At 41.1% G+C, this 25,511-nt stretch overlaps 1 protein-coding gene across 3 annotated transcripts in view; it reads right to left on the bottom strand.

Annotated features, from left to right (window-relative positions):
- Window positions 1–25,474, bottom strand: part of NFYC (nuclear transcription factor Y subunit gamma) — a 70,428-nt gene extending 44,954 nt beyond the window's left edge. Inside the window, exon 1 of one of the 3 annotated variants that reach the window (XM_046010437.1) lies at window positions 7,358–7,542. The gene's annotated coding sequence lies outside the window, so the exon portion shown is untranslated. Of the gene's footprint in view, window positions 1–7,357; window positions 7,543–24,404 lie in introns of those variants that run through there. The other 2 variants (XM_046010436.1, XM_046010438.1) reach the window with 2 other exon arrangements.
- Between the last annotated feature and the right edge of the window lie 37 nt (window positions 25,475–25,511).

Genomic DNA, 25,511 nt, shown 5'->3' on the forward strand with positions numbered 1-25,511 from the left:
GAAAATGTTAATATTAGTTTTCTGAATGCTTAACCTATGGGCTAATACCAACGCCCTCATTCCATTTAACTTGTCAGAAGATCATGTATCACGCATGGTGTTTTGAGAAAAATGTGGGCTAACAGTGATACCTTACTTTGTTATGTATGCCTGAATCACGGAAGTTATAGATATTCTGCAGTTTTAACTAAACTAACATTCAAAAAATGAATAATTTTAGAGTAAAGAATACTTTAGGGACGCCTGGGTGGCTCAGTTGGTTAAGCCGCTGCCTTCGGCTCAGGTCATGATCCCAGGCTCCTGGGATCAAGTCCCACACCAGGCTCCTTGCTCAGCGGGGAGTCTGCTTCTCTCTCTGTCTCTGCCTGCCCCTCTGCCTGCTTGTGCTCTCTCTCTCTCTGACAAATAAATAAATAAAATCTTAAAAAAAAAAAAGGAATACTCTATACGGGAGCTGCACATTCAAATAGAGGTATACAATCAAAAAAGTTTACAGAACACTGACCTAGGGGCACCTGGGTGGCTCACCCACAGTAGGCTCCCCACTCAAAAGGAAGCCTGCTTCTCCCTCTGCCTCTGCCTGCCACTCCCCCTGCTTGTGCTGTCAAATAAATAAATAAAATCTTTAAAAAGAAAAAAAAAAAAAAAAAACCCTGACCTAGAGGACTCCACCATGTTCATTTCTACATGTCTCAACCTGAGGGCCCAACCTTTTTTGTGTTTCCAACTTTGACACGAAGTTTTATCTTCTGGTCCTTCTGTACATTCTCTCTCCCTTGATTCCCTCCCATTTATTCCCCAGGTTCAGCTATAATCTCTGTAGTCTAAATTCCGAATATACACTACCAATTCTGCTACTTCTCCAGTCCTGCAAACTGGACATCTCCAACTGGAAAGCCACCCGGAACTCAAACAAGCTCCATGTGTCCAAAATCATCTTCTTTCCCTAAATCTTCTCCTTCTAACTTTTCATTTTCCATCCTCCAGTCACATAGGCTTAAAACCTCAAAGTGGTCCTAGATTCTGTCCAATTCTAATCAACTTCCAGAATCTGCAGTAGCAGTCCCCAACAGTGTCCATCTCCTGATCTTTCTTCAGTCACTATCTCTGTTCAGGGCCTCATCATCTCCATACAATAGCAAAAATGCTGCTGCTGCTGCTGACAGCTAATACGTGTTTAATGCTGGGCACTAGGTATAGTTCTAAGCTCTTGCTCTTCCTTTTCACCCTCATTTAACAATCCAGTACGAGTTGTGAACCTAGTACGTGAACTCCCTGCACTGTTCACTGTTTCTGGAGTCTTCTCAAATTCTGCTTATCTCTACATAATGATGCTTACTAAGTCTTATAAAAGCACACCTCTGATAATGCCACATCAACCTATTACCCAAAATCCTCACCAGCTCACCAATGCCAACAGAGACAGTTCAAATTTCTTAACTTGGTGGTCACAGCTGACCCCAACTTACTTCTCCAAACTTTGTTATTCCACTCTCCTGTCCTAACTCATCTCCTTATATGCTTGCTCTGAGCAGTCTGGGCCATTTACTTACTGCTCTCCTTCAGTACAGGCTGTACGTTTTGAATCATGACCTTGCTCCTCCTTTCTCTGTGCCTAGAGTGCCCTGTCCCTACCTCGCTGAGTTCAACACCAGTTAAAACTGCCTGCCTTCATTCCTAAGTCAGATGTAAACGTCTCCCTTCTTCTTAATTCTGTGTCCTTTGGTTGTACTTTCCATATCAGTTTCACATACTTGCTATACATCCTGTCTCCCCTACCTGTTAGATTCTGGAGTAAAATTTTATTTGTACACATTTTTAAAGTCTCCATACATAAGACATGCATGTGTGGTGAGTTAGTTTAAGGAAATGTAAAGCATCCACCTTTGGTATTTTCTCCTAGGTAAGAACTACACAGCTTAGGGAGATAAAGGAAAAATTCGTTTTATCTGGGTATTTCCAATCAAGCAGGTCTTGCTCTAGTTTTCTATGTAAATGAAATGATGAAGACAGACCAAATGATAATACTTCCAAGAAAAAAAGGTAACCAAGTGAATCAGCACGGCTATTTGCTGTGGTTTGTCTCCCTTCTTCCTTTGAACTAAGGAACCCAAGGTCACCAGCTTTGTTAAACATTTACTACATGGCCTTTTTTTTTTTTTTAGTTCTGCCTTTACACTGGAATTTACCTTCATTTCTTATCCTTCAACTGCCCTTTTTCACTACAGAGTGCAGGACTGTAACTTAATTTATAGTAAATGCTCTAAACAGAGGAAAACTTTTGGTTACCTTTTTCAACAGTGGGGTGTGGCTTTGGTTTTTTTTTTTTTGGTTTTTTTTTTTTAGAGAGAGAGATCATAAGTAGGCAGAGAGGCAGTCAGAGAGAGTGAGAGGGAAGCAGGCTCCCTGCCGGGCAGAGAGCCCGATGTGGGACTCGATCCCAGGACCCTGAGATCATGACCTGAGCCGAAGGCAGCGGCTTAAACCACTGAGCCACCCAGGCGCCCGGGGTGTGGCTTTGGGATGCGGAGGGGAGAGACAGCAAGACAAGGGTGACAATACAGACAGACCAAGTTTTAAAGGTCCAGGCCCAATACTGAGGCAGCAGAGAGAAGAGGTTAAAAAGAAAACGAAGCTTCTGAGAGATGAGACACAAGGAAGATACTATCCAGCTGTGTCTACTCTACTTTGCAGACACGGCATGCCTTAGCACCTACACATCACATAAGATGTGCATCATTCAAGCCCTCACTCTTTCAGTAAATTGTAACCTTAGTTCAAATATATGGTGGCGAAAAGAAATCCAAGTACAAAAGAAAAAACTTTAAAAGGTTCAAGTAGATTATGGTCTCTCGGAGAATATGCAAATGAGAACAAGACCAAATCCACAACTACCCAAACACACACATGTTCACAATTCTACTTTGTGGGTGGTAAAGATTAAAGTCAACATAGTTAAAATATTACTTGGGGAGTATATAGACAATGATTTCTATTTCAGTCTTGTCAAATGTTTAATATGATCCTGGGATCTTTGTTTATGAAATACCAGTTGGCTTTAGGACTCACTTGAAGAACCAGGCCCAAACTTGTTTGGGAGTTAGCTTATTCCTGAGGTGTATTAACAACCACCACCACCAAAAAACAAAACAAAACAAAAGTGCAACTGGCATGCAGGTGTTGTGTCTGTATACCTTAGTTTACTTCTTTGTAATGTATAAAAGTAACCCAGCTCTCTGGGACACCTCAGCCAGGTGGGCACCATTAGCTTCCTAGCTGATTCTCTGCTTTCTGAATAAGCCAATTGGCTGAGGCAAGAAATCTTCAGATCCCAAAAGGGACTGTTAAGTCTGCTGCCACAGCAGACTTTCTAACCAACAGCCTCCACACGGAGACTTTTAAATCACTTCCACAGCCCATTTTCTCTGTTCCTTCTGTGTTCAAATAGCAAACCTGTATGGGTGTACCAAAAGGAAGAGAAATATGAAAAATAAAAAGTAAAAACAACTTAGGGGGATAAAAGAAACCTGGAATGAACTAAGTAGGAGCTGAATTTCTGATCTGCAGAGGCCAGCCATTAAAAAGCTGAAAGACTGGGGCACTTAACCTCTCTGGGCCTCAACCTCCCCAGTTTACAAGGGAAGCAGACTAGATCCCTAGATGATTTCCATCAGTCAAACTTAAGAGTATAAAAGCTCTGTATGCATATATTATTGGGGCCCAGAATAGGCAAAAATAACCCCATTCGTGAAGAAGATCATGTATAAATGATTGGCTTTAAGAATATTTTTGGGGTTACTGAAGCCTCCATGAAAGTATATAGCTTCTCTAAAAGACCTTATCTTGTTTTAGGAACAAAAAGCCCACAGTGACCATGACTGCTGTTTTCAAACATACACATCCCAGGAAGTGGACTTTTATTTGGAGAGGCCAATTCCAAATTTGCCAAAACTTATTCTGTGTGAATGATTCTTTCAATGCATAGAAAGGAGGCAGACATCAATGCTGCCTGACCACGCCTGATAGGAAGTGACTTAATAGGACAGGAAATCAAATAGATCACAAATAGCCATCCCCCACCCCGAGGAAGAAAAAGAGTCCTAAAAATAGATGACATCAGGCATGTAAAATGGGTGAGAAAGAAATCCCTATGGGTTTTTTACCTTGGAAAAGTATCTCACAATAGGTATCAACTATGTGGAATTCATGCTACTGTTTATATTTTGATGAGAGACCAATTTTTTTTCAAGTCTTTATCCCAACATTTACTTGCTTGCTACTTACTCTGCAAGATATTACTACCTCCCAGTTTGAAAACTGACCAAAAAAATATGACCACAAAGAAAACCAAAAAATGGCTCCAGTTTACTTATATTTGTTGCATAAACTAAAAATGTAACCTCTGCCTAGTAAATATCTGCAACTATTAGAACTTACCCGCATTATAACACAGATCTCAGTATCCAATCAGAACAGGTTCCCAGTTTTTATTCTGAGAGGCTCCAAAATCTAGTAAGGGCTTTTTAAAAAATCAGCATTCCCATTTCATCTTATTCTGAGACACTATTAATTTTTGACAAAGGGATTAAAATTCTTTCATAGGAATCCCGGTAAGGGAAGGTTTGATGGTCTCAACAAATTATATAGGATCAATTACATAGGGTCAGTGCAAATGGGAATATACATGTGAAGGCATGTGAAACCATGTTTAAAAAGAGATGTGTTGCATTTAAGCAAACTCCCTGGTAAACATATTAAAACACTGGCATTTCTTTTCTTTGATGCCCCACCTATCTTCCTAAATTTTTAACCCCCACCCCACAACAGTCCGGATTAATAGCAGCTAATGTTTATGTAGCAATTCACAACTTGTGAAGCACTCTGACATACATGATCTCATTTGAGACTCACCACTAAATAGGAAGGTGCTATTTTTAGGTCCCATTTTTACATGTGAGGAAGCCGACACTAAATGGCTGACTTGCCCAAGCTCACAAAGCTGGTGACAGCTGAATGGAACCTGAACACAGGTCTCCTAACGTTTAATGACTGCTTTTGCTACCGAACCATGCTACCGCAAATACTGTAATCAGGGTATAAATAAATGCCCAAATCTAAGACCCTGTCTAAGTTGCCCCCACCCACACACACCCACCCCTAGTCTAAGTTCTAGTTAGCTGTGGAAGGTCTATTCTCCTGATGGAAGTTCAGTTTTCCTCAGTTTTCTGGAAAACATTTATCTGGCTAATGTGTTAAATAAGGAGATCATATAAACACCACTCTGCCTATACTAGAAGACACCTTAGTCACCACGGGTTCTGCACAGGCACGCCTACGTGCATTTTTCCAGATAGTGGGTCAGATTCTCCAGAGTCCATGACTCTGAAAAGGTTAAGAACCCAAGCTAGAGGCAATGGCTAGATATCTTTCCAAGAAGCAAAATCCACAAAGTTCTCAAAATAAAGAGTTTTAATCAAGGCCTCGTACTATGCCCCACTTACCTTCTGCCTTCCGTGCTCCAGGCCTTCTCCCAGGCTAAGAGAGTCATTCCATAATCTACATCTGTTTTTTAAAGCATACATAAAACCCAGAGCAACTGATAACATATAAATTATGTCTTATAAAAAATAAATTTAAATTAATTATCTGTTAAAATGTAATCCTTAACACATACTCCTTTCTCTTATGATTTAACTTCCCAGAATGACAGTTTTCTAACCACAAGCATTCCAATTCCCTCAAAGAAGTTTTACAAACATAACTGCTTTGAACTCCTGAAATGCCATTCTTCACTAAGAACCCTCTAGATTACACAGAAGACAAGGTAGCGTGCAAGGAATTCTGAATCTGTTAGACAGTTCACTCAACTATCATACCAAAAGGATTTAGAATTTTTTTTGCTGGGGGAAGGAACAGAGAAGAGTGGGAGACAGAATGAATGCAGCCCTATTGTCTTACTGCTTGAAAACTCCTAATCTGAATCTATAACATATTCCTACTAACCACTCAACTTGAACATCAGAAGTACAGTCTCTTTTCATCTTAAATAGAGCTTTTCAGTCTAAACCTGTATAAACAAACTTTGTCCTTCAATCTTTCAACTCCTCGGCAGTTTTTCAAGGTCACTTTTGCAAGCAACGACAGAGGCCTGCATCGAGCAACTTTGACTGCTACACCACTCCAATTCCAAGAGCCCCAAATCTAAACCCCTATCGATCCTCTCAGATAAATCCTTTATAGGAGGGGAAGCGGGGGGAGGCAAATCAACACCCTCCAAACTTCTCTACTAGGGCCTGCTCCTTTTCCCTACCCAGAGACTGAGTACTGCTGGCTCACTGCTCCACGCTGAGTCTGCTGCAGAAATGTTCCAATGACCTTCATTCCATATTTGCAAATAAGAAGAAAACAAAGAAATGCTTTTTAAAATCAAGTGTATTATAGATGTTAGTACATGGGACAGAAGAGTTCACTATTCACAAAAACTGGCTAGTTACTGATTAGCAACCAGCATTAGCTTCGGATCCCTAAAAGAGGGGAAAAAATATCAAGGGCAAAAGATAGGGTGTCTGTACTCTTAACTTTCCTATTCACAATCTGCAGGTAAATTAGGATTCAAAATATTTCATACAGAAAATGAAAAGCACTTTGCTCACATCATTTTTAAAGAACCAAACCAATGCCTGACAAAATGTGTGAAATTGGCAGAAAAAGACTTGCTCTTGTCACTGCCAATATAGTGGAAAAGTATGTTTCCTTCCAACATTCTAAGCTAGAATGTGTATTTTAAAACAAAGATTGTTACTTAATTACTGGTCTGTATTAGAATAGAAGCAGACAGGTAAACCAAGAAAAGTTACGGGAGAATTTCACACCGGCATGTGGGCCTTCACCATTAGAACCTGCATCCGTGCAAACCATATTTTCACACAAATTTAGAACAGCAATAGTGTTGCTTCCACCTCTGAAAACACAGATGTCAACAAAGTGCATGGAAACAGAGAAAGTCTTACAACAACTCAGCTTATTCTGTAGGAAAGCTTCAGTGCACTTGAACAAAGGAAAATTATTTGGAAACAGTTAAGTTTACCCAATGCAAAGAGAAAGTGCTTTGCTTCTGTGTGCCCCTGAAAAATGATTAGCCTTTCTTCATGTACCTGATCTTGTCAATACTCAACTAGGAAAAGAAATCCTAGGTGAAGGGCATGCAAAATCTAAACAGAGCCAAGGTATTCTAGGTGCACCAAAAGGTATGCATGGAATGTAAAGTGGCCATTTTCTGAAACAGTGCAACTTGTCTACACTCTCTGAAGCTAAACAGTTTCCACCATTTTAACACAAAACAAAGAATGAAACTTACCGAGAACTGCATTAATTTTACATGTAGTTATTTATATCTCCTCGGACAGGGAGAATTTAAGTCACTCCTAGCCCTCCCCCCCAAAAGGACGGAGGAAACAAAAGGCAGCAGGAGATGCAGAAACCTGAGTCTGGAATGTCCACTCCAGTGAAAACCCGAACAGCTGTCCCCCCACCCCCCAGCAAACTATTCGCCATTTTTCTTTGTCTTTCAGCTGACCCCTGCCTCAGTGAAAAACTCCGAGGCTCCAATGAAGCCCTGCAGCCTCCTTCCACTTTAACAGTCAAAGGCATTCAATCTAGCATGCTATTTGACACCAAACCTTGCCTCCAGAGTGGTCCCATTGGCTGAGCTGCTTTATCAGCTAAGAACACAAAGCCATGATTGGCTGTTCACGTCATCAGTTACCTCCTTTGTACACTTCCTGTTTTAAAGTTACCTTGAGAAGCAGAACAGGGGTCAGATTCAGACTTCAAACTACCGGGAACTTAAGGCTTGGAAATGCCTGGCAAATGCACACAGCAGACGCACTAGGGCCTCTTGTGTTTCCAACAAGAAGAAAATGCAAATTTACCATGTTCTTAAAATCACACGAAAGGGCTGTTACAGTTCCCACCCAAAGGATTTCTTATTGGCTGTCAGAGTTCCATTTAAAAAATTTAAGGTAATTTAACTGTTTCTGATTGGCCATCAAAGATGTCTGTAAGATATTGCTACAGTATCCTATGGCAGTAAACCAGAGAAGCAATGTGCACAAGATCGGAAAGTTGTGACTTAACCATCTTCAGTTTTCTCTTGAGCATTAACAGAAGAAGAAAAAGAAAACGGGGTGGGCTCATCCAACAGCTCCAAAGAAAATGTGACCTCGGTAACAAAGAGTGATATCAATGGCCATACAACGGTTTGTAGGATTTCTAAAAAGACATCTGTCATTATGTCCCTGGTAATTTTAAAAGCACAAATTAGTACTAGGATAAATCACCTTATTTTGAAACACAAACTAATCTAAATAGGAAAATTCTGGGGTAATATAAGAAGGTAGTGGCAGAGACGGTGGCATTTCCAAAACGTCTACCAGGAACCAGAGAGAGAAATACAATGATAAAGGGGGATGGGAGGGAGGGGACTGGCAGAGAGAAACCACCAGTGCCTACTGTTTAAAGTTCACTACAGTTTGATGGATTAACTTATTCAGGATGGTCATAAAAAATGTTGATTAGCTTTGAATATTATAGTTTTGATATCACAGAGAGTAAACTCTTCTACCACGTTTTCAAGAATAAGTAGCAGGGATGATCTCAGGAGAGAGAGTCTAAGTGCTGCAGTACTGAAGACATTCTGGGATGCTGAAGTTTACACAGTGGTCAAGATTTGCTTAAGGATTTGGGCCCAACTGTTGAAAAGGAGCTTCCTAATATGGTGAAAATGAATTAACATGTCTTTTTTCTTTTCTTTTTTACAAAATATTCAATAGAAACTGCATTATTACCAAAGGTCTTTAACAATCTCCTTAGACCTGCTTCCTCCCTGGAAAGCAAAGTATCCCAGGACTGAAAAACAAAACTGTTTTGCCAGGTAAAGGAGACCTTCTCTAGAAATACCTTGGCTGACTGTACATGCGAGGTCATCATGGGCATATGTAGAGATTTGGCAGCGCCCTGAAACAGAAGCAAGGTGGTCCTTCCAATCACTTTGCCATATTTTCTCTACACACATTCCACTCATTTCTCACATTGGAATGAATTAATTTCTAAACACCACCAATTAGTGCCAGGTTTTACGTTAGGTACGTTACAGACTTTTCCCCTCTAATCCTTACTATCCCCTTTAAATGTGAGAAGAGTGAAAGAGAAGTTTGACAACTGGCCCCTAACCATACAGTGAGGAGGCAAACTCAGGTCGCACCTAGGGTGCTATTCTTTCTATTGTACCACAATGCTAACACCGAGACATGAGGCACCTCAGGGTACAGCCAAGGAAATTCTTAGGCGTCACATATATGTAGAGGTAGCATAAACTACTACATCCAACTTCGTTAATTTAAAAATCAGAAATCTGACTAACGTTGAGCTTGCTCTCTTGATTAGAGACCTAGCTAAGAATGTGACAAAACAGCACCCTCTCCTTGAAGTCCCAAAGCTACTAGAAGGGACTGTCTCTAGCATACCCTGCAACCCTGCAGAAAGCAACTCCTGAGCCATAAAGGGCAGTGTGGGAGGACTACCAGCTGCTACAAAAAATCTTCCCCATGCCTTTCACCACCAGTCCAGGCTGAAATTTGGTTCTTGTCCCAAATGCCCAGCCCTACTCTGTGTTTGATGTACCCAATTACACCAAACATGTCCTTTAATACTCTGTGAAAGTCTCTGACATAGTTTTTATTAGTTCTTGGAAAGTTTGCAAGAAAAACACTTCAACCCCTATTTCTTTTTCTTTTTTAAAGATTTATTTATTTGAGAGAGAGAGCGCATAGGGAAGGGTAAGAGGGAGAGAGAAACTTAAGCAGACCCTGCACTGAGTGCAGAGCCCCACTTGGGACTTTATCTCACAACCCTGAGGTCATAACCTAAGCTGAAACTAAAAATCAGACATTTAACCAACTGTGCTACCCAGGCACCCCTCAATCCCTACTTCTCATCAACAGCCACCTTACTATAATTCAAGCTAGTGGGAAGAGAACTGAAATTATCCTAGAATTTCCATCTGGCAGGCTGACCCATTCAACTTACTACTGCTTTCTCCTCTCTAGCCTGTTGTGACTGGAATAAGAGCCTCATGGGATCTCTGGGATTCCAACTCACATTCTTCCCTGGTCCTGGATCTCAGGAGCCCTCCAAACCAGACAACTGCATCGTCTTGCCCTAAAAAACACCTAGATCACTATGAGGCAAAACGAAGGCCTCTGATTAAGTGGTTCAAGCTTAAATGCTCTCAAAGTAGTTATGGTGAGACCTGATGCTTTTGGTCAGAAAATTCTATGACCCTGGCCAAGTTACTTAACCATCTCTGAGCTCACTTCTTCATGTATAAAACAGAAAAAATAACACCAATCCATGGGAATGTTGAGGCTTAAATGACAGGGTAAAGTATTCAGCATTAATACCTAGCATGGGGTAGGTACTCAATTAATATCTAAATATATACTTGACTATAGCACTTATCACACATTATAATTACTTTCAACTATGTCTCTATTACCAGAGGAGGGCTTCCTGAAGATGTGTGTTTTATTTATATCCACATATAGCACTATTGCTCAGTACAGAGGTATACATCAAACGCAACCTTAACCATGGTGTCAACAAAATAACAAGGAGTAGTGGGGACTGAGGGAAACTGGAGAGTGCATGTCCCACCTAAAGGGGCAGCCACTGTTCAGCTCCAATTGACAAAGGCCATGGAGGAAGATTAGCCCACTGCAGCAAGAGTTTCAGAATCAATAAAAGCAGCAAAAGCTAGATCCTGAACACAAAAAGTTGATGCCAAAACAGCTCTTGATCGGCATCCTGAGGAATGACTGAAGGATCAGAGTTATGGCAGAAGTTGGCTGTAACTTCCATGACAATTTTGCCAAGGACAGAGCCTTACTCAGTCCCACCGATAACCTAATCTTGCAGGTTATACTGTATCACATCAGAAGCGTAACTAGCAGCAAAGATACTGGACTCTTCAGTGCCCTGAACAAACACTTCACTGATGGTACCCCTAACTGATTCCTTTGGACTCAGAGAAGTGAGTGGACCTGGAAGCCCCAAGAAATATCAGAGAACCTCTAAAGAAAAATGAACTTTTCACCTGTTGTGATATGAACACAAAGCCATTTTCATTTGAGTATTAAATACATTGTGTGACTTCTTATATACTAAGCTGATGAGAGATGTATATAGCAGTTTTGTACTGCCATGATAGGCTAAGGGAATGGGGTATTTTTTTTTAAGAATACCTTTTTTTTTTTTTTTTTTTTTCAGATTTTACCTATTTATTTGACAGACAGAGATCACAAGTAGGCAGAGAGGCAGGCAGAGAGAGAGAGGGAAGGAAGCAGGCTCTCGGCTGAGCAGAGAGCCCGATGCGGGGCTCGATCCCAAGACTCTGGGATCATGACCTGAGCTGAAGGCAGAGGCTTTAACCCACTGAGCCACCCAGGTGCCCCTTAAGAATACCTTTAATGCGGGGAACCCTCCTACACTGTTGGTGGGAATGCAAGCTGGTGCAACCACTCTGGAAAACAGCATGGAGGTTCCTCAAAATGTTGAAAATAGAACTACCCTATGACCCAGTAACTGCACTACTGGGTATTTACCCTAAAGATACAAATGTAGTGATCCAAAGGGGCACGTGCATCCGAATATTTATAGCAGCAATGTCTACAATAGCCAAACTATGGAAAGAACCTAGATGTCCATCAACAGATGAATGGATAAAGAAGATGTGGTATATATACACAATGGAATACTATGCAGCCATCAAAAATGCAATCTTGCCATTTGCGATGATGTGGATGGAACTAGAGGGTATCATGCTTAGTGAAATAAGTCAATCGGAGAAAGACAACTATCATAGATCTCCCTGATATGAAGACGTGGAGATGCAACATGGGGGGTTAGGGGGATAGGAGAATAAATGAAACAAGAGGGGATTGGGAGGGAGACAAACCATAAGTGACTCTTAATCTCACAAAACAAACTGAGGGTTGCTGGGGGGAAGGGGGTTGGGAGAGGGGGAGGGGGGTTCTGGACATTGGGGAGGGTATGTGCTATGGAGAGTGCTGTGAAGTGTGTAAACCTGGCGATTCACAGACCCGTACCCCTAGGGATAAAAATACATTATATGTTTATAAAAAAATAAGAAATAAATTAAAAAAATTTTTTAAAATCTTCCACAAAAAAAAAAAGAATACCTTTAATGCAACTACTCAGAATCAAACACTGTGTTTTGCTTATATAAATGAGAAACAAGGGTGTTAATCTCCCAATATTAGATAATGCTATACAAACTGTTTTGTAATCTTTTTCACTTAAAAAATGTCAACCTTCGGGGCGCCTGGGTGGCTCAGAGGGTTAAGCCTCTGCCTTTGGCTCAGGTCATGATCTCAGAGTCCTGGGATCGAGCCCTGCGTCAGGCTCTCTGCTCAGTAGGGAGCCTGCTCCCCCGCCCCCCCCGCCTGCCTCTCTGCCTACTTGTGATCTCTGTCAAGTAAATAAATAAAATATTAAAAAGTCAACCTTCCATATCAAATATATATCATTTATAGTTGGGTTATATTCCATTAAATGGATGTACCATAATTTTCAATGAGTTTTATATTAATAACTTCAGTGTTTTCAATTTATTTTTTTTCTTTTTGAATTTTTTTAATATAGCTGATATAATGTTACACCAGTTTCAGGTTTATAACACAGTGATTCACCTTCTCTATATTATGTTGTGCTCACAAGTGTAGCTGCCATCTGTCACCATACAACACTATTACAGTGTCATTGACTAAATTCCCGATGCTGTGCCTTTCATTCCTGTGGTTTATTCATTCCATAACTGGAAGTCTGTATCTCCCCCTCCATTTCTGCCATTCCATGCCTTCCCTGGCAACCATCAGTATGTTCTCTGTATTTATAGGTCTGATTATGCTTTTCTGTTGTTCATTTGTTTTGTTTTTTTAGATTCCACACGAGTAAAATCATATAGTATCTGTCTTTCTCAGTCTGACTTACTTCATTTAGCATAATATCCTCTAGATCCATCCATGTTGTCACAAATGGCATAATCTCATTCTTTCATATGACTATGTAATATTCTACTGTGTGTGTGTGCGTTTGTGTGTATACCACATCTTCCTAACCACTCGTCTATTGATGGACATTAGGTTGCTTTCACATCTTGGCTACTGTAAATAATGCCAAGGCTACAATGAACAGAGAGGTACACATATCTTTTTGAATTAGTGTTTTCATTTTCTTTTTTTTTTTTAAAGATTTTATTTATTTATTTGACAGACAGAGATCACAAGTAGGCAGAGAGGCAGGCAGAGAGAGAGGAGGAAGCAGGCTCCCTGCATAGCAGAGAGCCTGATGTGGGGCTCGATCCCAGGACTCTGGGATCATGACCTGAGCTGAAGGCAGGCGCCCCTAGTGTTTTCATTTTCTTTGGGTAGATATCCAGTAATGGAATTACTGGATCATATGATATTTCTATTTTTAATTTTTTGAGGAATCTCCATACTGTTTTCCACAGTGGCTATACCAATTTACATTCCCACAAACAGCAAAAAAAGTTCCTTTTTCTCCACATCCTTGGCAACACTTATTTCTTGTCTTTTTAATTTTAGCCTTTCTGACAGGTGTAAGGTGATGTATCACTGTGGTTCTGATTTGCATTTTCCTGACGATTATTGATATTGAGCACCTTTTCAGGTGTCTGTTGACCCTCTGTATGTCTTCTTTGGAAAAATGTATTTTCAGGTCTTTTCGGGTCCTCTGCCTATTTTTTCACTGGATTTTTTGGTGGGGCTGCTGAAATGTATAAGGTCTTCATATATTTTAGATATTACTCCTTCAGTGTCTTCAATTTTAAAATTCTGTAAATAGGGGCGCCTGGGTGGCTCAGTAGGTTAAAGCCTCTGCCTTCGGCTCAGGTCATGATCTCAGGATCCTGGGATAGAGCCCCATACTGGGCTCTCTGCTCAGCGGGAAGCCTGCTTCCCCCTCTCTCTCTCTCTGCCTGTCTTTCTGCCTACTTGTGATCTCTGTCTGCTAAATAAATAAAATCTTTTTAATAAATAAATAAATAAAATACTGTAAATAGTATCACAGAGAACATCCATTATGCCCATTCCTTGTACCCTCATTATCCCTTCCAGAACCACTGCAATGGCTTCATAAATATTACCCTTTTTGTCTGGTTTAAAAAAAAAAAAAAAACAGGGTTGGTGGGGAGGGATAGGGTAGTTAGGTTATGGACACTGAGGAGAATATGTACTACGGTAAGTGCTATGATTTGTGTAAGACTGATGATTCACAGACCTGTACCCCTAAGCAAATAATAGATTAAAAAAAAAAACAAAAAAACAACAAGAACAACAAAACAAAACATGAAAGCCAGATTTTTCTAATGTTAAATCTTTCCATTTTCAATTTTGATTTGAAATTTTTTTTAATTATAAGCAGAAAATTCAGGACTGCCAGATTGTTGCTTCTGACCCATATCTTTCACTTCACTTGGTCATGAACAACTATTAGTTATTTCCCACACCAAATCCACCTTCAAAGTTTAAAACTTTGTGTCAACAAATTTTCAAAAGAATCTGACAGAAGTTCTAAAGATAATCTCCAAAGAAGTCCCAGAAACATTGTTTGTTTTGTTTTGAGCAACGACAGTATCATTAGAAAAAGGAACACAGTGTTTGCTGGTACCCAGTAAATGGCTGCTCAATAAGTTAATAAAGTAAACCAATAAATGAGATGGTAAGTGGATCATAAATTCTGAATTATTTGTTTTTAAAAAATAAATTGTATTCTCCAAAGCATAAATTAAAACCATTGGATGGAAAGCTATTCCAGAAAACTATTCTCTTCTCTCAGAGCTGTCCAAAGATGGCACAAGCTGCCTCAGAAGCTATGGATTGGGTTGTTGGCACAGGCTGTTTGAACACTTGACAGGAATATGTAAAGACAAGATGAAAAAGAGCAGCCATGTGGAGAAGCAGAGGGAAAAAAGCCCAGTCTCTGCAGCTAGACAGATTTAGATTCTAATTCTAATTCCTCATCACCTCATTTTAGCTGAGTAACCTCAAACTAGTTACTTAACCCCACTGAGGCCAATCTCCTAAACTATAAACCATCTTGCAAGGCTGTAAGATCAGGGGTATTTTCATTCACTCAGTAAACACTTACGTGTAAGTATTGTGCTAAGATCTGGGGATCCTAAACAATACATAGGCCTGTCCTTGAGGATACTAAAGTCTATTATAACAGAGAAGAATATTAAAATAGGCGATCACAGTGCTGTGTGATAAGAGTTCCCACAGGCATAGTATAAGACCTAAGCAGAACCCCTAACCCAGGGCCTAACTAAATTTCAGGCTGGTCAGAGACGGCTTCTTGGGAGATTTAAAATTTTAAGAAGAATAGGAACCTACTGAGACAGACAAGCAAACTGCATGTGCAAAGTCCTGGAGCTGACAGAAAGCATTATTTTCCTGGAATGGCTATAGTTTGATACGGCAGCAGCCCAGAGACAAGTGGCTAGAAGTTAACCTAGAAAACTGAACAGGGCTGTACAAGGCTAAGATACTAGAACTTTATTCTGAGGACAACAGCGAGCCACTGAAGAGCTTTATGCATGGGACTGGCACAATCAGAATTACCGTTTTAAAAGATCATTTCAGGTACAATATGGAGAAACAGACAGGGTGGGAGCATGACAACTCCACACAGACAGCAGGGAAAACAAAGACCCTGTGTCATCTAGTTACCGGAAAATGTGGTAGTGCAGATGTTGAACAGATAAATGGGAAATATTAAGAAGATAAAAAATCATTAAGACCAGCGGTTAATAATCCCTGTAGAATAACAACACTGTGACTGATAAACGGCCAGTGCTCTAAAAAAAAATGGTAGCTGCTAGTATCATTGTTGATATTGGCAACTGGGTTAGATGACCTTTTGAAATCACTTTCATCCCGAAGAGTCAATGTGACTTTGGAGATGTATGTTGTACGTTCCCAGACAAATCCTTTCCCACTATTGGCCAAGCTGTCTTATACAAAAAGATTCGTTTTTTACTCATAAACTCTCTACACCAGAACTGTTCAACTGGGCCCCACTACATACTAGTCATAATATGAAATGCTTATTAGATGTTCTCAAAAACAGGGTTTCGTGGCCAAGTACGTTCAAGAAACACCACATTATGCACCCTCTCTCCTGAAGGGTCATAAGGCACATCAACAAGCAGGCTCTGAATACTAATTCTGCAGTATAGAAATACATTTCACTTTACTGTCAAGGATCCTTTTTCCAACTCCAGAGAACACTTATTACATTGCATAAGAACTCACGTTAAGGGGGGCCTGGGTGGCTCAGTGGGCAGAAGCCTCTGCCTTCGGCTCAGGTCAGGATCCCAGGGTCCTGGGATCAAGCCCCACATAGGGCTCTCTGCTCAGCAGGGAGCCTGCTTCCCTTCCCCTCTCTCTGCCTGCTGCTCTGCCTACTTGTAATCTCTGTCAAAAAAATAAAAATCTTTAAAAAAAAAAACACTCATGTTCAATGAAACAGCTTAGGAAAAGCTGCTCTAAAGTGTCTTACAGATTTTAGTGGAATGAAAAGATTATAGACAACTCTATTCTGACCACCTTCCAAAATGGCTGGAATTTTACACACATTATGGCATTTCCCTTTTAATTTAGTCCTACTGAAAATGACATTAAATATCACCATAAATAGCAATCCTCAGGCTCCCAAATTATCGCCAACCAAATGTCCTTTGCTTTTTTAAAAGGCCACAACTTTGTCTGATGATAATGAGCAAATTCTAAGCTACTTACCCTTCGGGTTACAGTAATAATTTTTAAGACAGTTAAGAATGACAAAGATGTTCAACTGCTCAGATTGCATGTAGTTCACTTTCCTCTTTTATATGAACAATTATGCCACTAGTGAGGGGTATGTTTTCTTAACACTGGCCAAAGAATCTTACTTCATATAGATCCCTAGACAATGTGCAGCTTCTGAGGGCAGGGGTAACAATAACAGAAATTGTGAAAACCTTCAGTACAATAGTCTCCCCTTATCTAGAAGCGATACAGTCCATGACCCCCCACCCACCCAGTGGATGCCTGAAACTGCGGGTGGTACAGAACTCTATATACATTATGTTTCTTCCTATACTACATATCCGTGATGGAAGTTTAATTTATAAATTAGGCACAGAAAAGAGATCAATAACTAGTAATAAAATAGAAAAATTATAACAATATACTGTTATGTGAATGTGGTCTCTCTTACTGTTCTGCACTCATCCTTCTTGTGATGATGTGAGATGATAAAAGGCCAGTGTGATCAGATGAAGTGAGGGGAATGACCGGCATTGTGATGTGGCGTTAGGCTACTACCGATCTTCTGACAATAATCAAAAGGATCATCTGCTTCTGGACCACGGATGACCGCAATAACTGAAACCACAGAAAGCGAAACTGCGGAGAATGGGTGGGACTGGCTTAATAGATTTAAGCCAATGACATCACACAAACTATTCTATACTCCAACATCATTTCCTATGAGTCACTGAAGCATTTATTGAAAGACTGCTCAAGATGACTGTTTATATCTCATTCCCATGAATGTATTTAAGATTAATTCTTTTTTTTTTTTTTTAAGATTTTATTTATTCGACAGAGAGAGACACACAGAGAGGGGAACACAAGCAGGGGGAGTGAGAGAGGGAGAAGCAGGCTTCCCGCTGAGCAGGGAGCCAGATGCGGGGACTCTATCCCAGCCAAAGGTAGACACTTAACGACTGAGCCACCCAGGTGCCCCTAAGATTAATTTTTGAATCTGACCTAACAATACACTGTTGATTTTAAATGGAGAGTATTCATCTAAACAAGACACTTTATATATCTTGGACATGAAGATCTGAACCTTTGAGTTAAACCTATTCTAATGGAAACATTCAAATACAAAGGTTAGCCTAGTCCCTCTCTCTGAACTGCACCTGAAGTTTATCTTTTAGAAAGGTCTCATTATATAAAAGTACACTGAATTTAGAAGTAATCTGTCTGCAGACACGTAAGACTTTTTTTTTTTTTTTAAAGATTTTCTTTTAAAGCAATCTCCACACTCAGTGTGGGGCTCAAACCCACAACCCTGAGATCAAGAGTCACACACTCCACCAACTAAGCCAGTTTGGCACCCCCAAACAAATAAGGACTTGAACCAAAATAGAAAATACAACTTCCATGCTGAAAATGAGCACAGATGTTGCCTCACTGTTATCAGGTACATCACTGCTAAAACATGGAGAAGTGTGGGAAGGGTGCAGCAAATTTTGCAACCTGGCAAAAATTTCTGCAGGCAAAGAAATTTTTTTCCTGAACCATCCTACAACATTGTCTTCTGCTTACTTCAAAGAAGATGTTACCCAGGTGACTAGAAACCAAACTGACAGTCTTACTTCAACTGACAATTTCTACAATTAGAAAATTTTTAAATGACTATAATGCAAATCTCTTTCTGGATTGAAGGATAAAACTGGTTGTTCTGATTTCAATAAATTATTGCTATTTGGCAAATACAGAAATGTTCTCATCTCATCAAAATCACTACCACTCAGCACCTGAGGATTAACAGAGCAATCAGGAGACAACCTAACCCTGAAATAAATGATCCTACTACTTCATACATTCATAAACATAGACTAGTAATAATATAGATCCTCTGTAAATCAGCTCCTAAGACACAACAACATAACTAAATTAGGTTATTTCTTTCATGCCAAGTGGTTGCTCCCTCATGCAGAAATCTTATCATATATAAAAGAGTAGGTAATTACAAAAGGCTCCTCATTAGGGAAGCTCTAAGAGGCTGAAAGGACAGATTTTGTGCTGTTTTAAAAAGAAGATGATGTGTCCTCTCATTTACTAAGGTCTGTTTGGTGACAGGCACCTACCATATGCTACTGTATTCGTTTTTCGTAACTACTCTGTAAGATAGGTGTCACTACTACTACTTTACACAGGAAGAAACTAAGGCTCAGACCGGTTAAGAAATTGACCCCCAGCTCAAACAGAGGGTAACCGCATTGCAGAAGAATTCTTTCCCAGGTCTGACTCCAGCGTCAGCAACTACACTACCCCCTCCCATCAGCACTTTTTGGCCAAAGTATTTTAAATCCATTTCCTCCAACAATTAATCTACTTAAATTATGTTAGGTGCTTTCGGTCTCTGGGAAAATACTAAAATGACCTTGTAGTCTTCCTAACTAGTCACAGCACATGCATGAAAAACTGAATAAACAAAATGAAAAGAGAGCCTGGAATACATCAGATAACTCACAGTCTGCTTTGGGAACAAGAAACTGAATGGAAAAGAACAACTTGCTGGGTAAGGAATGTTCCTCCTAGGTTGTATGCCTGAGGCTGGAATGAACCTCAAGAAGGTCATCTGTGACCTTAATAATGTCCTCTGCCATTCTCCCTCCTATGAATGAGGCAAACTTGTCAAAACAAAGGTGCCTTAGAGTCATCACCATCATCAAGTCAATGTTTCCATAGAAGAGGCAATGCTACCCATGGAATGAGCACAGGACTAGGAAACCAGTAATCTGGGTTAGACTTGACTCTCCCCTTGCATAGCCAAGTGACCTTGTCAAGGTCATCACACTCTTTAGGGCCTCTGTACAAAGCACTTGCCTGAAAGAAATCTAAAAAGTCACTTCCTGATCCAAGAGTCAAGTATTTTTCTTTTCTCCTTTTTTTTTTTTTTTTTTTTGAAAAGAGAGAGAGACAGAGGGAGAGGAACACAAGCAGAGGGTGTGGGAGAGGGAGAATAGGCTTCCCATGGAGCAGGAAGCCCTTCGCAGGGCTCAATCCCAGGACCCTGGAATCATGACCTGAGCCGAAGGCAGACGCTTAACCACTGAGCCACCCAGGCGCCCCTCTCCTAATGTTTTATGGTGTCCAGAGAACACAGTGTTTGGGGCACCTGAGTGGCTCAGTCAGTTAAGTATCCAACTCTTGATTTAAGCTCAGGCCATGACCTCAGGGTGGTCAGATCGAGCCCCACATTGGGCTCCATGCTCAGCATGGGGTGCCTATCTAAGATTCATCTCTCTGAGTGTCTGACTCTAGATGTTGGCTCAGATCGTGGTCTCAGGGTGATGGGACTGAGCCTCATGTCAGCTCCACACTCAGCCTGGAGTCTGCTTGAGAGTCTCATTCTCCTCTTCCCTCTGCTCCACCACCCCTGCTTTCATGCTCTCTCTCTAAATAAAATCTTAAAAAAAAAAAAAAAAATTCTCTCCCTCTCCCTCTCCCCTCCCCCTTCATGCATTTGTACTCTCTCTCAAAAAAGAAGAACAAACGAACATAAGAACAAACAAACCCAGTATTTACGTTTAAGGATTCCACAAATTTTGTAAGAATTCAGACTATAATGGAGTTATAGACTGATGCTTGAATCTGGGCTCTGTCACCTTATGTGACCTTGAGCAAATTACTTCTCAGTTTCTTCACACCTAAAAATGCAGGTGGTAATAGGATCTACCACATAGCACGTGTGAATAATACGCGTAATACATTTATACCCTAGCTGGTACAATGTGATTACTCAATAAAAAGTAGTAACTATAATATCACTCCTGAGTTTGATTCATAGATTTTTAGTGGTTCATTACCTCTGAACTAAGAAATGTGAATTTCAAAATTGCCTCCAAAAGAAAACTAGCACTGGCTCCTCAATTCACTTTGCCTCCACTTCTCTGTAAGTGGGGATAAGAAACCCTGCATCTCTTCTAGTACAATGAATCAATTTTGACCAAATGGAAAATATATACAGGTAAATGAGATAACAGAACTGTTATAAGGATTTAGATAACAAAACATGGACACAGTCTGTTAAGTATTAAACATTAGCATGAGTCTACTTAGAAGGCAAAGTTGATGTTCTCAAGTTACTATGTTAAACATAAACTCAGACCTACTCAGAGATCCTAGGAGTTTGAGATTTCTAGGGTGGTTAATTCCTGGTGATAAAAGGCCCAGAACTGGCCATGGATGTAAGGAGCTAGTGGGAATGAAGATGATCTTGGTGGTGTTGAAGAACAGATAGTTAAGAAATGTTTGCTGAATAAAAAACAATTATGTGCATGCTTGTTTTTGCAAACTTGTCTAGATTTACTAAAAAAGAAACTAAGTTATGGATATCATAATATTCTTCATATTCAGCTAACTTAATGATTGAGTCAAACAAAGTTAGATGACCCATGTACAAAATGCATAGCAAGCCCTATTTCCCCTTTTTCTTTTCACTCTTATCTTCCACACTACAATGTAGTTGCAAATAAAAGGGAGGAGACCCTCACCTAATTGTATCAAATCACAAAGCAACTCAGACCTCAGACTTCGAGTCCGCTAGTCTCCTCTTGCAACCTAAGTTATTTAAAGATTTCCATGCAAATATTAGAACTGCAAATAATTTTTTGCATCCAGTTTTAATTTTACATTTAATTTAGGATAAGTATCTACTAGATTAACTATCCCACGTTTTGAAGAAAGCACCAGGCTTCCAGACAGGTCCCAGTGTTTGGAGACAAACATCTTAAAGAAGTAGTGATATCTGAAAAAGCTCCCAAATGAGTTCTTTATACACTTGGTAGTTCCTCACTTCTTGGCATTAATCATTTCCATATACAGAGAGACTATGTCATCAATTTTCTTAAGTTTGATTTTAAAGAATGAGATTCTTAAACTTTCTGTACATATTTTTCCCTATTATCTACCTGGCTTCAGAAAAAACCCAACAGTTTACTTTGTAAATCTTTCTCTCTATACAACAGAAATCAACAGATATGATTTAAATACCTAGCTGAAGAACCTGTATTTTATACAGTTCCTATTCTGTGGTCTGAATCTTTAAAACAGTACAACAAATTCTTGTTAGTTATATTTTCCCCACTCAATACACTCCTAACACCCAGCAACCAAAAAAAGATGCCCCCCTTCGAAATATTAACACTATCTGGAAGTTTGACTAGTCAGGTTTATACCGATAGCATGACATAGCAGTTAAAACTACAGGCTTTGGCATCAGACAACTTTGATTCGAACCCCAGTTCAACACTGGACAAGCTACATAACCTCTGTGATCCTCAATTTTCTCATCTCCAACATGGGAATGACAAAGCCTACCTAACAGGAATGGGGTGGTAAGTGTACTCCAAAATGTCAACTCCCTTCCTCTACTACTTTCCCTTTCTCTTGAAAATTTTGTTGCATACACATAAAACAGACCAAATTTGAAAACCAGAGAAGTGTGTTTTGTTTTGTTTTAAGATTTTTATTTGTTTGACAGGCAAAGATCACAAGTAGGCAGAGAGGCAGGTAGAGAGAGAGGAGGAAGCAGGCTCCTGGCCAAGCAGAGAGCCTGATGTGGGGCTCCATCCCAGGATCCTGGGATCATGACCTGAGCTGAAGGCAGAGGCTTTAACCCACTAAGCCCCCCAGGCGCCCCCCAGAGAAGTTTCTTGAAATTGGTATGAATACAGATGTATAACAACTATCTAAAGCTAGAAAGGACCACCTAACATACACAAGGAAAAACAAATTAGGAAGCACAGAGGTTTAACACAAATATGTTTCCATGAACCCCAAATCTTGGGAAGAGCAAATGTACAACAATTCATTACAATAAAATGGAAAGTGATAAAATACCCCCAAGCTGACTCTAACAACTCTTGACTAAAACAAGTTTTGAAATACAACCCAGAAAGTGCTGTTAAGTTCTGTAACTCATGACAAGATGCAAGAAACTATGCACTAGCTTATTCTCCTTCCAAGCTGCTTATTAAAAAAAAAAAAAATTAAGTGCACATGAGGGTGGGTGTACTTTTTAGGCATACATAAAAGAAAACAAGTAAGCCAGGTCCAGGATCTCTGTTAAGCTCTGTCTTTGACTAAAGAGGAACCTAACAATATCTATTCAACGAATAAATGCCAAGTATCTAATATCTGCTAAAAAATGTAGCCTTTAGAAACTCAACCCTGACGTTACCCTTCCTAATGCAGAAAAACTTCATATACAATGTCTCAAAACTAGCTGCATAGTCCTGCGACCCAATAATCTATAATTGCTCCCTTACTATAATTCCCAAGTCTGAAAGTGTTCCCCATTTCAGATGGGGAAATGTTTCACACTTCCTCATTCCTACAGATCTGTCACTACTTAATGCTGTGCCTTTTAAGCTTGGTACTCAGTTTTTAACACCCAGCACACTGGTCCAGTAAGGGTCCCTCTCTCAGGCTGGTTCTGTTTTCTCCTCATATCACATATCGGACCTGGTAACTGAAACCTCGGTTTCAATGCTGGCATTCTCCAGCAAAATACCGATCTGATTCAATAGCTTAGATAGGTCCCTAACGTCCTGACGCCCCTTCTTCCTTTACCATGCCCCTCAGGCCTGGCATCCGTGGACATCGAGGTCACTGACAAAATGTATTAAACTCCAGTCTACCTTAACTATAGAAAACAAACTGACGGTTATCAGAGAGGAGGCAGGTCAGGGGATGGCTGAAATACGTGATGGGGATTAAGGAATACAGTCACTACATTATACGCCTGAAACTAAAGTAACACCATATGTATGTTAACTATGCCGGATAAAAGGCAACAAAACGAAACGGCCCTCCAAGTCTAGCTCTCTTGGCTCGCGAAGACCCTCTCGGCCCCTAACTCAGGTTTCAGGGTTTCCACGCCTGGCACCCTTGGAGCTTATACGCCCTTATAGGCCACGAGGGTACCTCTGGATTGGGAGTGCCACCCACTCCGGGCCGTGCGCAGGCTATCCTCGAAGTACCTGCCAGACCACAGACCGTCTTCCTCCTTAAGGTCTCTAAGCTCGCCCCCAGGCTCCACCCTATGCCTGCACCGAAGGGGGTCACCACCCCGCTGCCCAAGCCCGAGACGCACGCATCCCTACAACCTCTGATTCCTTCATCACCCCCAAGGCCGGAGCCAGCGCGACCAATAAGGTGCCAGGTCCGCGGCCTCCCCGCCACCGACCAATCACGAGCGAGCCCCCCCGCAGTCGCCTTCCGCCAATGGGAGAAAGCCCGCGGGCCGGGCCGACGAGGCGCACGGACCCCAGGAGCGCGACGGCGGCGACAGCGGCGGGCCCAGCTAGAACACAACATGGCGGCGGGCAGGCCGGACCGAACTACAGCAGCAGCCGCGAGAGGGAAGTGAGGTCTCCGCCGAAGGCTGGAAGCGCTGCCCCTCCCCCCGCCGCTGCCGCTCGCCTCTCTCCCTCCCTCCCACAGACGCTCCCGCACACTCACACGCCTCTGCTCAGGAGTCCAGGGAAAAGCAGGAGCCGCCCCCACGCTCCTGCGGAGTCGGGCAGTGCAGAGGCCTGGGCACGGCGGAGGGGAGGGGGAAGCGTGCGTCACGGAGAACGGAGCGCGCGCGAAGCGGGGGCACAAACAAGATGGCGGCCACGCCGTTTGCACCGTCTCCCCCCCTTCCCCTCCCCCTCCCTTGGCGCCTTGACTCTCTGTATCTTGTAATGCGCAGAAGCTGTTTTGAAGTCTCGCGAGAATTAGGAAGGGCGACGACCTGGGGAGGTGGAATGAGATCAGAGAGCCTTCTGACCCCACCCCTTTCTAGGGGATCAGGAGGCGTTGCCTGGTGACCACCCGGCGTTCTAGGCTTGTGGGCCTTTGATGTGGTGGGCACACTTGAATGTTAACTACGTCTTTGGGGTTCGGGTTGTTTTTTGTTTTTTTTTTTTAACTTGGGATGAAAGAGAGCAGTTGGACGAAGGGACATGGGGATGCCAGATTATGGGCGCCGCTAAAGAAAATAACTACCAGTACCATAAAAGGGGATTTAACACCAAAACTGTAAAATGATATACTCCAGGGTAAAGAACAGCACCTCCTATGAATTAATAGTGTGTAACCTTACGTCGACATAGACACTGCTTTTCTCCTTTGAATGCAGTTTAAAACTTTCATCAAGACAATTGAAAACCCCATGAGTATTACCTTATCTCTTTAATCTCTGCAACCAGTAGTATTTGTTTTGCAGATAAAGCTGATGCTCAAAAGGATTAAATAACTTGGTCAAACTCCCGTAAGTGTCAAAACTCAATATGAGTAGTTCCAAAACCTGTGGATGAATTATCCACTTTGAGCCAATAGGTTAGGTGTAAGCACTGAGAGAAATGAAACTGCTCTTGTTGCTGGTTACCTTTAATTTTTTAAATGACCTTGGAGACTTTTTGAGACTTGGGTTGCAGGAGTCTTCAACAATATAATAAACACTATTATTATTTTTTTCCTTTGAGTGTATGATTGTGATGATAAAGGTGTTAAGAATACTGGAATAGGGGGCGCCTGGGTGGCTCAGTGGTTTAAGCCTCTGCCTTCGGCTCAGGTCATGAT

The sequence above is a fragment of the Meles meles genome, chromosome 1 (assembly GCF_922984935.1).
Source record: "Meles meles chromosome 1, mMelMel3.1 paternal haplotype, whole genome shotgun sequence".
NCBI lineage: Eukaryota > Metazoa > Chordata > Mammalia > Carnivora > Mustelidae > Meles > Meles meles.